The sequence below is a fragment of the Podarcis filfolensis genome (assembly GCF_964270895.1).
Source record: "Podarcis filfolensis genome assembly, chromosome: 4".
Classification (NCBI taxonomy): Eukaryota; Metazoa; Chordata; class Lepidosauria; order Squamata; family Lacertidae; genus Podarcis; species Podarcis filfolensis.
The window spans coordinates 74889816-74902857 of record NC_139607.1 but is presented as its reverse complement, the minus strand read 5'-3'; the positions used below and the strand labels follow the sequence as shown (position 1 = coordinate 74902857).

The following is a 13042-nucleotide window of genomic DNA, read 5'->3' as shown; positions in this document are numbered from 1 at the left end:
AGACTGAGGTTCTTCACACCCTTAAGTGGTGATCACAGGTATCAAACCTGGGTCCTTCTGCATGCTCTACTGGTCCCCCCCACTGGTCACATTTCTACCACCACAAACTACCTCTGCAAGCACTCTCAGTGTGATGGTGGAGGGAACATGTTCTGTAAGAAAACCAAGCCTGAAGGCATGTAATATTCATTTTGAAAAATTATTATGTTACATTATGTTAATTACATACAAATGTGTGCTCATTCTTATAGCACCCAGCTAAGATGACGATATGTTGAAGATGCAAATATTTCATATTCAATCCTCAGGTGAAAAAAGTGAAAATTCAAAATTATATTCTCAACAAATTAAACACACAAGTTATTTTTATAGAAGGATAGCTCTTAACTTTGCCAGCATGAACCTTCTTTGTTCTAATATCACTTTTTAAAAAATGACATCATAGCACTATAATTTTAAGTTTCTTTTCTTTACATAACAGGATTGACATTTGTTTTCAATACTTTGCATAACGTGCAAAACATGTTGTAGTTATCATACACACTATAATTCCAGAGATTGAATGGCACTTGCTTACTATAGATTGAAAAGAAAACAATGGTTCAAAAAATGTATCTGAGGAGCCTTGTGAAGGTTGTCACTTCAAAATTTGACTGACACTGGTCAGATTCACCAGCTGTGATAAAAATTAAACCCAAAGGCTGAGAAGTGATCTAATCCTAAAAATTGAAACAATTTTATTTCATGTTGCTTAGAATACAGTGCAGCTAATGAAGCCATTTGCTAGGCAAAAGTGCTGATGGCTTCTGTATGGCAGGAAGGAAAAAGTGGCAGTGGTGGTGGGCAGGGGGTAATTATCACCTTCACCTTTGGGCACCAGGATGATGTAGTCAGCACTGTACAAGGACATGGGGGCTGGTTAGATGGTCACTCTTGCTGACATTAGCAACCTGAGCTGATGCTAGAATGGCTTACCAGACAACACAACACATCCACTATGGATGTGTTGGAGGAACTGGGTGGAGGAAGGAATTAATTTCCTTCATGAGCAAAAATCATGTATGATATAAGCCAACAGGTGCATGATCAGCCAAGGCAGTTGCTATGGCAATGGTCCACTGCTGGCAATATAAGTGATTAAGGCACATCTGCTAATTGTCAGGGTGTCAGGGTCAGTCAGTGAGTAAGTTGTAGTCTGTGTTATGTCCTAAATTGCTGCAGTAACAGGAATACTTTCTATTTGTACATATCTGCATCTGCAAAAGCCTACAAGCTGTATTTATGTATCACTGTCCAGAAGTGTCGTACTGAAGCCTTATCTTCTGCAGCAGTAAACTGTTTTGGACCTTATGCTGCCTTTGCATGGAATTGGGGGAGAACATCTCCTATGTGAGTATCTTACCTCAGATTCCCATCAAGATGGATGAATCTGCCAGTTTCAGTTCTTTGGGTTTCTCGTTCGTCCAATCTTAAATTCAATTCTTCACATTTCTGCAGCGATTTGTGAAATCCTCGTGAAAAATTGTCAGCCTATTAGTACAAATTTCTCCTAACGAACACCTTTTTGTATATAGCTTTGACTAACATACACATTTTGCAAGTAATTTCCCATAATATAATGTATTTTTTATATGTTATTTCCACTAACAGATGTGTTTCAAGAGCATTTCCGCAATATGCATCACAAATTTCAGAGAAGTGTGAAGTTTGAAGGATAGCTGTGTTTCAGTTTGTGTACTGGTTTGAGAAGTATGAATTAGGCAGTTTATCAGTGAATAACAGACACCACTGTTTTCCTCTCAGGTTTCCTAGACTGAGGGCAAGTTAGCGCTGTCCACTCTCTCTCATTTGGCTTCATGACCATGCTACATGATAACAACCCCCTCCAAACAAAAACCAGGAAAAGTTCAAGTAAGAACTTTCATTCAATCTATTCATTTACTCTGCATTATCTTGTTCTGACCTGGCTGCTGAAGCTGAGTGTGTTAGTAAATGGATTGTTAAGGTTTTCCTTTGTTCAAGCTTAAGGATGTCTAATGGAATGTTCAATGACACAGTGGATCCAATTGTATTTACCATAAAGGATCTGAACCTCAAACTCATTCAACAAGATTTTCTATCTAGGTTTATTATTTGCAGTGAGATGACATTTTGCATTTTTTGGGGGGCGGGGGTGGGAGAGAGATGGCATTTTGTAATTTAAGGCATCAGTTTAGCCATAGTCTCTCTGTGTGTGTCACTTGACCTTTTTAAAAATAATGTCTTCAGCCTTTTTTTTTTTTGTTAGAGACATGAAAACTGAATAGTCTGATAATACATTAGCATACCATTTAAAATGTAGCTCACGGATGCAAATTCCAATACAAGATGTTTGCACCATCCCGATCTATGTCTGCTGTTGCATCTGTACCATATATAAATAATAACAACAGCAAAAACCCTCAAGGGTAGATCATCTAGCAAAAGCTTTCAGGGATTGTGCAAGTCTGAAGTGGTGAGCTGCGGTATGCAATTCATAAAGTATTAAGGATGGGGTAGGGCTGTAGGTCAATGGCACAAAATGATTTGCATTTTAATGCTCCTAAGTTCCATCTCCAGTATCTCAAAAGGCCTAGGGAAAAGTCCCGTCTGAAATCCAGAAGAGCAATTGCCAGATGGACCAATGGTCTGACTCCATATATAAGGCAGTTTCTTAAGTTCCTAAAATAAACCTAACATGAAAAGAGGGGAAATCTGAATTTTTTAAGAAACTGCATGAGACATTGTTGGACTATCTGGACTATAACATCATTATGATGGGAGATATGAATGGGGTGGTATCTACAAACATGGATAAGTCGCAGAGACAGGTGGTAACTAAAGACGGCAGACTACCAAAAACCTTTTTTGAACTAGTTGACAATATGGACCTTACTGATATTTGGAGAACTAAGAACCCCCTTGGAAGAGAGGGAACATTCTTCTCTGAAGCCAATATGACCTGGACAAGAATTGATCAAATATGGATAACTAGAGGACTGGCACCTAAGATACGAAAAGTGGAAATTTGCCCAAAAACTTGCTCCGACCACAATGCAGTCAAGATGGAGATGAAACTAATGCCAATCGGTTCCTTTAGATGGAGGATGAATGACACCCTGTTCAGAGACCAGGAGGTGACTAAGAAGGCCCAAAAAACTTTGAGAGACTATTTCGAGATAAATTTGAACACTACGGTTGAAAAAAGAACAATCTGGGATGCAGGCAAAGCGGTCATGAGAGGGTTTTTGATCCAACAGAATGCAATAAAGAAGAGAACCCAAAATGAGAAAAAAGATAAAATTTTGGAGAAAATAAAAGAAGGAGAGAAGAGACTAAGAGCGAAACCAAAATCCCAAGAGATTCTGAGAGAAATTAAGTTATATCAAGTACAATATATGAAAATGATAAATCAGGAAGTGGAATGGAAAATTAAGCAGATGAGACAAAAGTCTTTTGAATCGGCTAACAAATGTGGGAAACTGCTAGCATGGCAGATGAAGAAAAGACAGAAATTAAACACTATTACAAATTTGGAGGTAAATGGAAAGACCATACAGAATCCATTGGAAATTAGAAGCTGCTTCCAGAGATATTTTAAACAACTCTACACACAAGGGCCACAGAAAGAGGCCGAGTTAGACCAATTTCTGAGGAAAAATGGATTACAAAAAATTTCTCAAGAAAAAAAGATAATGTTGAGTGACAAAATTACAGAACAGGAAGTGGAGGGTGCCATTCAGAATATGCAGTTGGGTAAATCTCCAGGACCAGACGGCTTAACCTCCAAATATTATAGAGTTTTGAAAGATTGGTTAATTTGGCCACTAATGGAGGTGTGCAATGAGATATTAGAGGGGAAAAAGGCGCCGGAGTCGTGGCAGGAAGCTTACATTACACTTATACCGAAGACAGAGTCTGAAAAGACGCAACTTAAGAACTACCGCCCCATATCCCTCCTTAATGTGGATTACAAAATATTTGCTGACATTTTGGCTAATAGGTTAAAAAAAGTACTATTGGAAGAGATCCATAAAGACCAAGCTTGTTTTCTCCCGGGTAGACACTTGTCGGACAATACGAGGAACATAATTAACATTTTGGAGAAGTTGCAAGTGAATATAAACACTAAAGCAGTTTTAATTTTCATAGATGCGGAGAAAGCCTTTGACAACATTTCTTGGAGTTTTATGAAGAAAAACCTTCAGGGGATGGGGGTGGGCCAAGGGTTTGAAAATGGTATAAGTGCAATTTATTCAGAACAAAAGGCTAAATTAATTGTTAACAATGTGGTGACAGAGGGATTTAAGATAGAGAAAGGCACACGACAAGGCTGCCCAATTTCCCCACTGTTGTTCATTTCAGTCCTGGAGGTACTATTGAACATGATTAGAAGGGACCGTTTGATTAAAGGCATTCAGGTCGGAGCTAAGCAATATAAATTGAAAGCATTTGCAGATGACTTAGTTTTAACATTACAGGAGCCAGAATCTAGTTAGAAAAGAGTTTTGGAAGTGATTCAAGAATTTGGGCAGATGGCTGGTTTTAAGTTGAACAAGTCAAAAACTAAAGTTCTTGAGAAAAATTTAACACCGATTGAGAAAGAAAGGTTTCAGAAGGAGACAGGCCTAACAATAGTAAAGAAAGTTAAATATTTGGGGGTCAACATGACTGCTAGGAACTTAAACTTATTAAAAGCAATTCATAAAGTATTAAGGATGGGGTAGGGCTGTAGGTCAATGGCACAAAATGATTTGCATTTTAATGCTCCTAAGTTCCATCTCCAGTATCTCAAAAGGCCTAGGGAAAAGTCCCGTCTGAAATCCAGAAGAGCAATTGCCAGATGGACCAATGGTCTGACTCCATATATAAGGCAGTTTCTTAAGTTCCTAAAATAAACCTAACATGAAAAGAGGTGTCTTTGAACACGTCACTCATTTTATTTATGCACTTACAATGTTGCCCAATATGAGATGGGTGAACTTCAACCATTTTCAGACAAACTGTGAGAAACTGGTTTCAAGTGGAAAGGCTTTATTTATTATTATTACGGAAGTAGAGCTTGTTAAGTATAACATAGTAGAGTCATGTGCTATGGAGCAGCTCAAAACGAGCATAAATTAATCTGGGTCATTCAAAGTTTGCAAGGCAAGGTGAAGATCTGACATGTAAAAGGACTGAGTTATTGCATAATAGATTGGATGTCTTGGATTGAATAAAGACCTGAATTTGATATGTGGAAAAGGGGAACAGGAAGAAGTACATCTTAAAGCTTTTGAACACAAAGAAAAATGTCTTAGACTTGATCCAGATCCTGACCTTCAGAATGCACATTGGCAAATTATTTTCCTTTAACTTTATATCCTACCTTTTGGCCAAATTGGCCACCAAAGTGGCTACTAACACACTTTCTTAATCTATATTCTGTTCTCAAAGTTTCAAAAATAACAGAGCCTGGAAGGTTTGGTAGTAGCCCATTTCTGTGCATTTCTTTCCTCTAAGACAGGGATGGGGAACTTGTGGTCAGACATCACTGGATTACAACTCCTGTAATTCCTGATCATTGGCCATCTTGGCTGAGGCTGATGGGAATCCAACAACATCTAGAGGTTTCCCTTCTCTGCTCTTCAAGTTTATAAAATCTTCTCCTGAGATTTCTCTAGAAGTGATACAAGGCTTTTGAACTGGATTGTGATCTGGTTACTGGTGCCCGATAGCTTTGGCTTAGCAAGTTTATGGTCATGGGTCATATGTAGTATGTTATTTAAGTATTGCAGTTTGCCAGCTGGTTGATAAAATCTGTTTCTATGGCTACAGACCTGAAATGTGAGGCTATTTTAACTGAATGTAGTTTATATTTCACATCTGTTTTTTAAACACACTTTAAGCCCTTAGGATAGAATGCCATGTAGTATTGAATAGATGTGTGAGCAGTGGAAAGAGCTGCAGAGAGACCATCAATTCCAGCTTACCGTCATGAGCAGGAGTTTTAGTTTCAAGCGATAGATTGGAGAATCACAGGGCAGGGATGGGGAACCTGTGGCCCTCCAGGTGTTGTTGATTGTGTTTGCTGGGGATAATGGGAACTGGAATCCATCAACATCTGGAAGGCCACATGCTCCTCATTCTTGTCATAGAGTCCATATTTCTGTTCAAGTGTTATCCTTGAAAAGGAATGCTGATATGAGAAGGGGAGATATGATCACATGGCCCACCCCCCAACATCCCCAACAGAAGGAAGCCTCATTGGCTCCACCTACAACGGAATGTCTAGATCACAGAATCGTAGAATCGTAGAGTCATCTAGTCCAACCCCTTGCAGTGCAGGAAATTCAGCTGAAGCTTTCATGGGCAGATGGCCATCCAACCTCTTATGACTGGGCTTCAAAGAGCATGCAAAAGAACATACTTAGAAGCTTCCTTATGTTGACACAGGGTTCCCCATTACAGCGAGGTTTCAAAGTGCATTCAGCTGAATGTTCTTGGAAGCCCCATTCAAAGTTTCCTGCACAGTGTGTGAACATCGGGGTGGAGCAAATGGGGATATGGAACCTGGTGTAGGGTATGTGCACACAACTCCACAACACCTACCTGTTTTAACTCCTTGTTCAGACAAAACTGCTGGACAGAGGTCTTGTGAGCAATTGTAAATTTGATGATGTTTCCCTGTTAAAGAGTGTATGAATTCTGAGACACCCCCTTAGAGACAAATGAGTTGTTTTTGTTTAATTTCTCTTTCCTTCTGGTTGGTAGCTTTTGTTTTTGTTCAGCAGAGCTAGGTGTGCCCTTGTTGTGGCCGAATATGGTTAGTCACTTCATATATTAGACTGCTGGTGGAATTATTGGGACACATTTGGCCGAGGAATTCTGAAGGCGTTTGGTTGCTCCCTGGGAAACAGCTTCTTAAAGAATATATGTCTGGCTCCAAATAACATAGATACCTTCAGTTGGTTTTTGTGGGAAGTACGGAAAATATCACCTAGGTTGGGCTGTGTGAAAATAAAGGATTTTTTGTAGCGGAAGCTTTTTTTTTGAAGGAAGTCTTAGTCTGCTTAATAAAGGAACGGTTCAGTGTTATGCAGTGCGCATATTTCATGGAAAAATGGGTTTGCTATCAAGACTCAGTGAAGTAGAAGCAAACACATGAAGGACTGAGCCCCAAATGAACTGAGTTGGTATCAGGGCAGATGTTAAGGTCTTTAGTATTCATTTTTGCTAAAAGGAACAAATTTCATTCTGAGGGCTGCAGAAAATGAGCTGGGTGCTTAGGTATCTCAAATATAGGCAGATTTCTTTCCATTTAACCAGCGGTGACCATGGCAGGTCAATACCTTACTTAATGATACTTATGTGAAGAACATAGGGGGGGTAAGGTGAAGGGCAGGTAATAAATTGTAACAATGATAATGCCAATGTATAAGATTTTCCATATATTTATGCATATGCAAAACACAACAAATGTCTTCCCCTTGGTGTTTCATTTCCTGATTTTTATGGACTATCCAAAGACTCAATTTTTGAAGAATTCCAGTTGTGTATCACCTTCACATAGTATGGTAACTATAGCAAATAAAGGTTTTGTAATGTTTCTTGTAGTTGCACCGCATAATGGGTTTTGTGATCAGCTTCTGAAATCCTTATAGTTGTACATTCTGGATTTGTTTATACACAAGAAATTGCATGATTCATGTAGAAATCAGAAATCTTGATCCTGACCTTCCTCTAAAATGTAGAGTATAAAGTCCTCTAGGATTTTGAATCCAAATTGGGGTGAGGGGAGAGAGAAGCTTCCTTTAAAAAGGGAGCATTTCTCTCTTTGCAGAGGAAGCAGTCGGGTGAAAAGAAAGAAAGCTCCATGAATCCAAGTGATCCAAACAATTTTACTTGCATAAGGAAAAATACTCCTTTTTAGGAGCATGTATTCCTCTGTAGGAGGGACACGGGTGGCTCTGTGGGTTAAACCACAGAGCCTAGGACTTGCCGATCAGAAGGTCGGTGGTTCGAATCCCCGCGACAGGGTGAGCTCCAGTTGCTCGGCCCCTGCTCCTGCCAACCTAGCAGTTCGAAAGCACGTCAAAGTGCAAGTAGATAAATAGGTACTGCTCCGGCAGGAAGGTAAACGGCATTTCTGTGTGCTGCTCTGGTTCACCAGAAGCGGCTTAGTCATGCTGGCCACATGACCCGGAAGCTGTATGCTGGCTCCCTCAGCCAATAAAGCGAGATGAGCACCGCAGCCCCAGAGTCAGCCACGACTGGACCTAATGGTCAGGGGTCCCTTTACCTTTATTCCTCTGTAGAGACATCTGCTCACCTGGACCTTCCCCCACCCGATGCAGCTGCTTGGTAGGTCCCTCCTTCTTGCATTTTCTCCTCCTTTTCACCACACCTGCCTATCCTTCCTATGTGCTACCCCAAGGCAGCCCTAGATTGCTCTGGGCCATGCAGCCTGACCTTTGGTGACCAGGGGCTATCTCAATCCTACTTGACCAAGGCCTGAATTTCTCCAAATCAGCCCGATTCCATTTGGGACTCATTGGAATCCACTGCACAGCTCTAACAGATAGGGCATCATAAATGAAAGCACTTGTGCTTTCCTATCAAAGTGTAACCTGGTAGTTTTGTAGCATCTTCACTGAACTGATTTCCCATGGAAAAAAACAACCTACAATGTGGGCGAAAATATAAATGCCTGGTCATATGTTCAGTGATTATGCAAAATGTCCCTTTATTGTACCCATCCTTCTGTTTTCCAGCTTCTCTGCTTGCTGAATCTATGTCGGGGTGTGAAAATCTGTGATGCATTGAATTAACAGGAGGCGGCGTAAAGCATGTTGAAATTTATAGGAAAATAAAACAGCGCAAGGGAAATTAATTTTACAGGTTGTGTATCCCTTCATGTCGCTTTCGGTAAATGCTTGATATTGCGCATATATATATATATATATATATATATATATATATATGGGTGGGTGTGTAGCTTTCAGGTGATAGTGCTGGAAAACCACAACTCCTGGACTTCTTGCAAACTATAGAATTTGTATCTGGCTAGGCTGGGATGCGGGTGGCGCTGTGGGTCAAACCTCAGTGCCTAGGACTTGCCGATCGCATGGTCGACGCATGGTCGACGGTTCGAATCCCCGCGGCGGGGTGAGCTCCCGTCTTTCGGTCCCAGCTCCTGCCCACCTAGCAGTTCGAAAGCACCCCTAAGTGCAAGTAGATTTATAGCAGGAAGGTAAACGGCGTTTTCATGTGCTGCGCTGGTGCTGGCTCGCCAGAGCAGCTTCGTCACGCTGGCCATGTGACCCGGAAGTGTCTGCGTACAGCGCTGGCTCCCGACCTCTTAAGTGAGATGAGCGCACAACCCTAGAGTCGGACACGACTGGCCTGTACAGGCAGGGGTACCTTTACCTTTACCTAGGCTTTAGAAGCCTTCTTGACCGCAAAATTTCTGCTCTAGATATAACACATCTTTCTGGAGGTAAAGGATTGCCAAGCCCATCCCTAATGGAGAATAATGAGCAGAGCAATCAAAACCCAATGAAATGACAGATCTGAACACAGCAGAGTGCAAAAGGAAGTCAGGCGGCATCCTTTGATAAGTGTGTCACGAGAGACTATCAAAAGGAAAGGTAAGAAAATAAAAGCCTCCTATTCTGTGATAAAGCTTGCTTGAAGCGGAAATGTCAGAGGCTGTTGCTTTTTTAACCACTTGTTCCTCTTGCCTTTATCTCAATTCACGTTGGGTGAATGAGGGTTATTTGTTTTTCCCCTTCTATAGTCTTTTCCTGCCTTATCAAAGACTGCTGGTTGCTTTCACTTGGGCACGCGCTCGCTGGGAAGCCACATTTAGTAATGTAAATGTATTTTCTTCCCCTGAAGCAGCAGCAACGAAAGAATTGCACCACTTTGCTTGTCTCTGCCTCAAATGAACATGAGAGCAGAACAGAGGGAGGTTGACTGACAGCGACAGCAAGAGAAGACTCCAGGGGATGGAGCCTTTTGGGTGAAGGCTGCAGAATGCTCTATCTAGCCCTTGCATTGTCCTCTGTTGATGTAGCATATGCAACCAAGTGCAGAATGGAAAGTGAGTAGCAGCTCTCGGCCATAGACTCTCTGGGTACATTCAGATAAACGGCTCTTCTTCAGTGTGCATTAACCCCCCCCCCGTCTCTTTGCATTGGAAAAGAAGTGTTTATATATAGTGGGCCGATGAAGAATGTGAAGTTCCTTATCTGTCCACTATATTTTTATAAAATTTTATTTTTCTCTTCCTTTTAACCTTTTTTCTACTCTTTTTTCTTTATTTCTCTCTTTTTCCTTTCCTACTCCTTTTCTCCTTAAAGTCTTTGTTCAAGATTTAAAAAGGAGAAAAGATATTTGATATTAAGCTTTGTATTTTCCCCTCTATATTCCCTAATAAAACTTATTATTATTATTTTTTAAAAGGAAAACAAGTGGGCCTACCTTGTCTTATGGACTACCCAATTTCACTGCATCTCCAACCAATGCTCATTGGACAGCTTTTCACAGCTCAACTTACCTTAGACTTTATAGGAAGAACTGACTCCACCTGATTCTCAAAATGCAGCAATTGCAAACAGTCAATGTACTTTATAAACTGCCTCTCAGGCCATAGGATCCCAGTGAAGTGCACACACATAATAGGGACCTTTCACTTAACGAAGATTCAGCAGTTTCTCTCCTGTGTCTGAGCTTTGTCTTTCTCTAACGCTTTTTAGCTCCTCTTTATCTGCATTATTTCAACTCCCCCTCTCAACCTCATGGCTAGTCAGAAGGGGCAGACAGTTCTGGATAAGACTCCAGTGCCCTGTTTTTTAAAAAAAATTCTCCCCATCTTCTGTTTGTGTTTAGGTTTCATTTCCCCCCTTATAAACTGAACATTTGATTTTTCAGTGAACTTTGCTGCTTAGAAGAACCAGGGGCATTGCAAGGGGGGGGGAGTGTCATGCCAAGGGGGGTGACAAAATCACCCCGGGTGGATTGGCATGGCGGTGCTCATACCCCGGCAGGTGGATTTCCACAATTGGTGTCCAACCCTCCCTTAAAAAAGCCCAACAACTCTGGGCAACCTTCCCTAAAAAAGCTCAACAACTCACACCGGGTACCACCTGACCTTGCTACGCCTCTGAGAACAACCTCTTCAAAAGACAGAAGGGATTAATTTTATAAGAAAGAACAGAGCATCAAAACAGTGATCCTCACACACACTGTGCTAGACCCCTGGCAAAAGGTGGCACATCAGAGGAGCCATAATACACTGCTGATGTCTGATCTCGCTCGAGACCTAGAGATGTGACGATAGACTGCTCTGCCTCTTTTCTTTTAGCAAATGTTTTGTGCCACTGGGGAACTGGTAATTCTGTATCGATTTGTTTTGGATGTTTGTATGTGATGCCAATAAAAGGTTTGATGATGATGATGATGTTCTGTGCCTTCCATGGGCCACACGTGGCAAAGGGGTTGAAGGTAGTGCCAACTGGATGCAAGGATTTATTTCAGAAATCTCATCAATATCTCACTGAATCATAGAGTTAGAAGGGACCTTGAGGATCATCTAGTCCAACCCCCTGCAGTGCAGGAATGTGGAGCTGTCCCTTACGGGGATCAAACCTGCAACCTTGGTGTTGTCAGCAACACACTCTAAATTCTATCTTGTTTAATAAAGTAGCTCACATAACGGATGGTATCAATAGAATTTTAAGCAGAGAATATTTCCAAAGTCTTTACATGAGCCAAAGTGCCCCTGAAGTCCAGGGAAGTTTGGCTGAGTTCTCTGGCACCCCTGTGTACTAAGTCTATCACAGTGAGAGGGTGAGTAGGAATTCTCAAATCTATCACGGTTCTCTTTTCACTGCCATCACATGTTAATTTTGGCCATTCCCCTGAAGATTCTGCCAAGTGGCTTCTGTGTCCCTGAAGTAGGCATTTAATTGCATAGAATGCAGCCTAGGCAAACTGATTAGTTTTAAAATATGACTGATGAAGAAATAATTGCCATAAGATATGCAAAAGAATTGTCAGTGAGGGATGATAAATGGGATTGATTTTTACACAGTGCAAAAATAAAGAAAAGCATGGATTTTGCACAACTTTGTTGTCTCATTTAATGATTCATATTTGTTATTTGTCAAAACAAAAGGAGACTAATGATTTCGGATGACTACACAAATGGACAGTGCCGTTTCAGCTGCTCTGATGGCCACCCTGGGATTTAGAAGTGAAATGCCTGCAGGCCACTGGGGATATATAGCAAAAGGCTGTTCCAGTGAATTGATTCTTAGATGACAGAGGAAACCATTTCTGAAGAAAATAATATGTTCTGTGAGCTCCCACACCCATGAAAAAAGGAACACACAACGATTGAATTGTAGGGGGAAGGAGCACTCCTTAAAGTTTTTGGATGTGCTGCCTCCGCTGCTGTTTCAGAAGGCTCCAAGGAGATACAATATGACTTCATCCACCTACCACAATCTCTTTGTGGCCTGACCACTGTAGTCCATGCACTGGTTGCTGCAAGGCCTTCTATGTGAAGCTGCCTTTGGGCCTGGTTTGGGAAAATGAGGTGGCCTGACTGCTGATGTTTAAACATCTGCATTGGCTATCCATCTACTATCAAGCCAAGTACAAGGTCCTAGTATTAATATAAAAAGCCATAAACAACAACAAGGTCCGGGGCACTTTAGGGACCACCTGAACCCCTATATCCCAACTAAGACCATCTGCAGAAGCATTGCTGATTGTTCCCCAAGTTGGTGAGGCTAATTTGGGAACAGCAAGAAACCGTGCCTTTTACTGTCATTGATCCAGTATTGTGGATCAGAGGTAACCTTGTTCCATGGTTGAAGTACAGGGGGTGCAGAGGGGTTAGAGGGGTCTGTGTCTGGAAGGCACTCTTACCTTTTGTGATGTCCACCATAGCTACTGTTTTTAAGAAGGAGATGAGTAAGATTTGGCCAAAATTGGGAGGAGTCAGAGATGGGACTTCTGGATTTCATTAAGAGAA

At 41.3% G+C, this 13042-nt stretch overlaps 1 long non-coding RNA gene across 1 annotated transcript; it reads left to right on the top strand.

The window, feature by feature from the left end:
• The first annotated feature begins 1844 nt into the window (after positions 1-1844).
• LOC310760634 lies at positions 1845-10758 on the top strand. The gene is made up of 4 exons (XR_014547086.1): positions 1845-1911; positions 9476-9647; positions 9898-10102; positions 10465-10758. It is a non-coding gene; the product is annotated as an uncharacterized lncRNA (long non-coding RNA).
• Positions 10759-13042: the final 2284 nt, after the last annotated feature.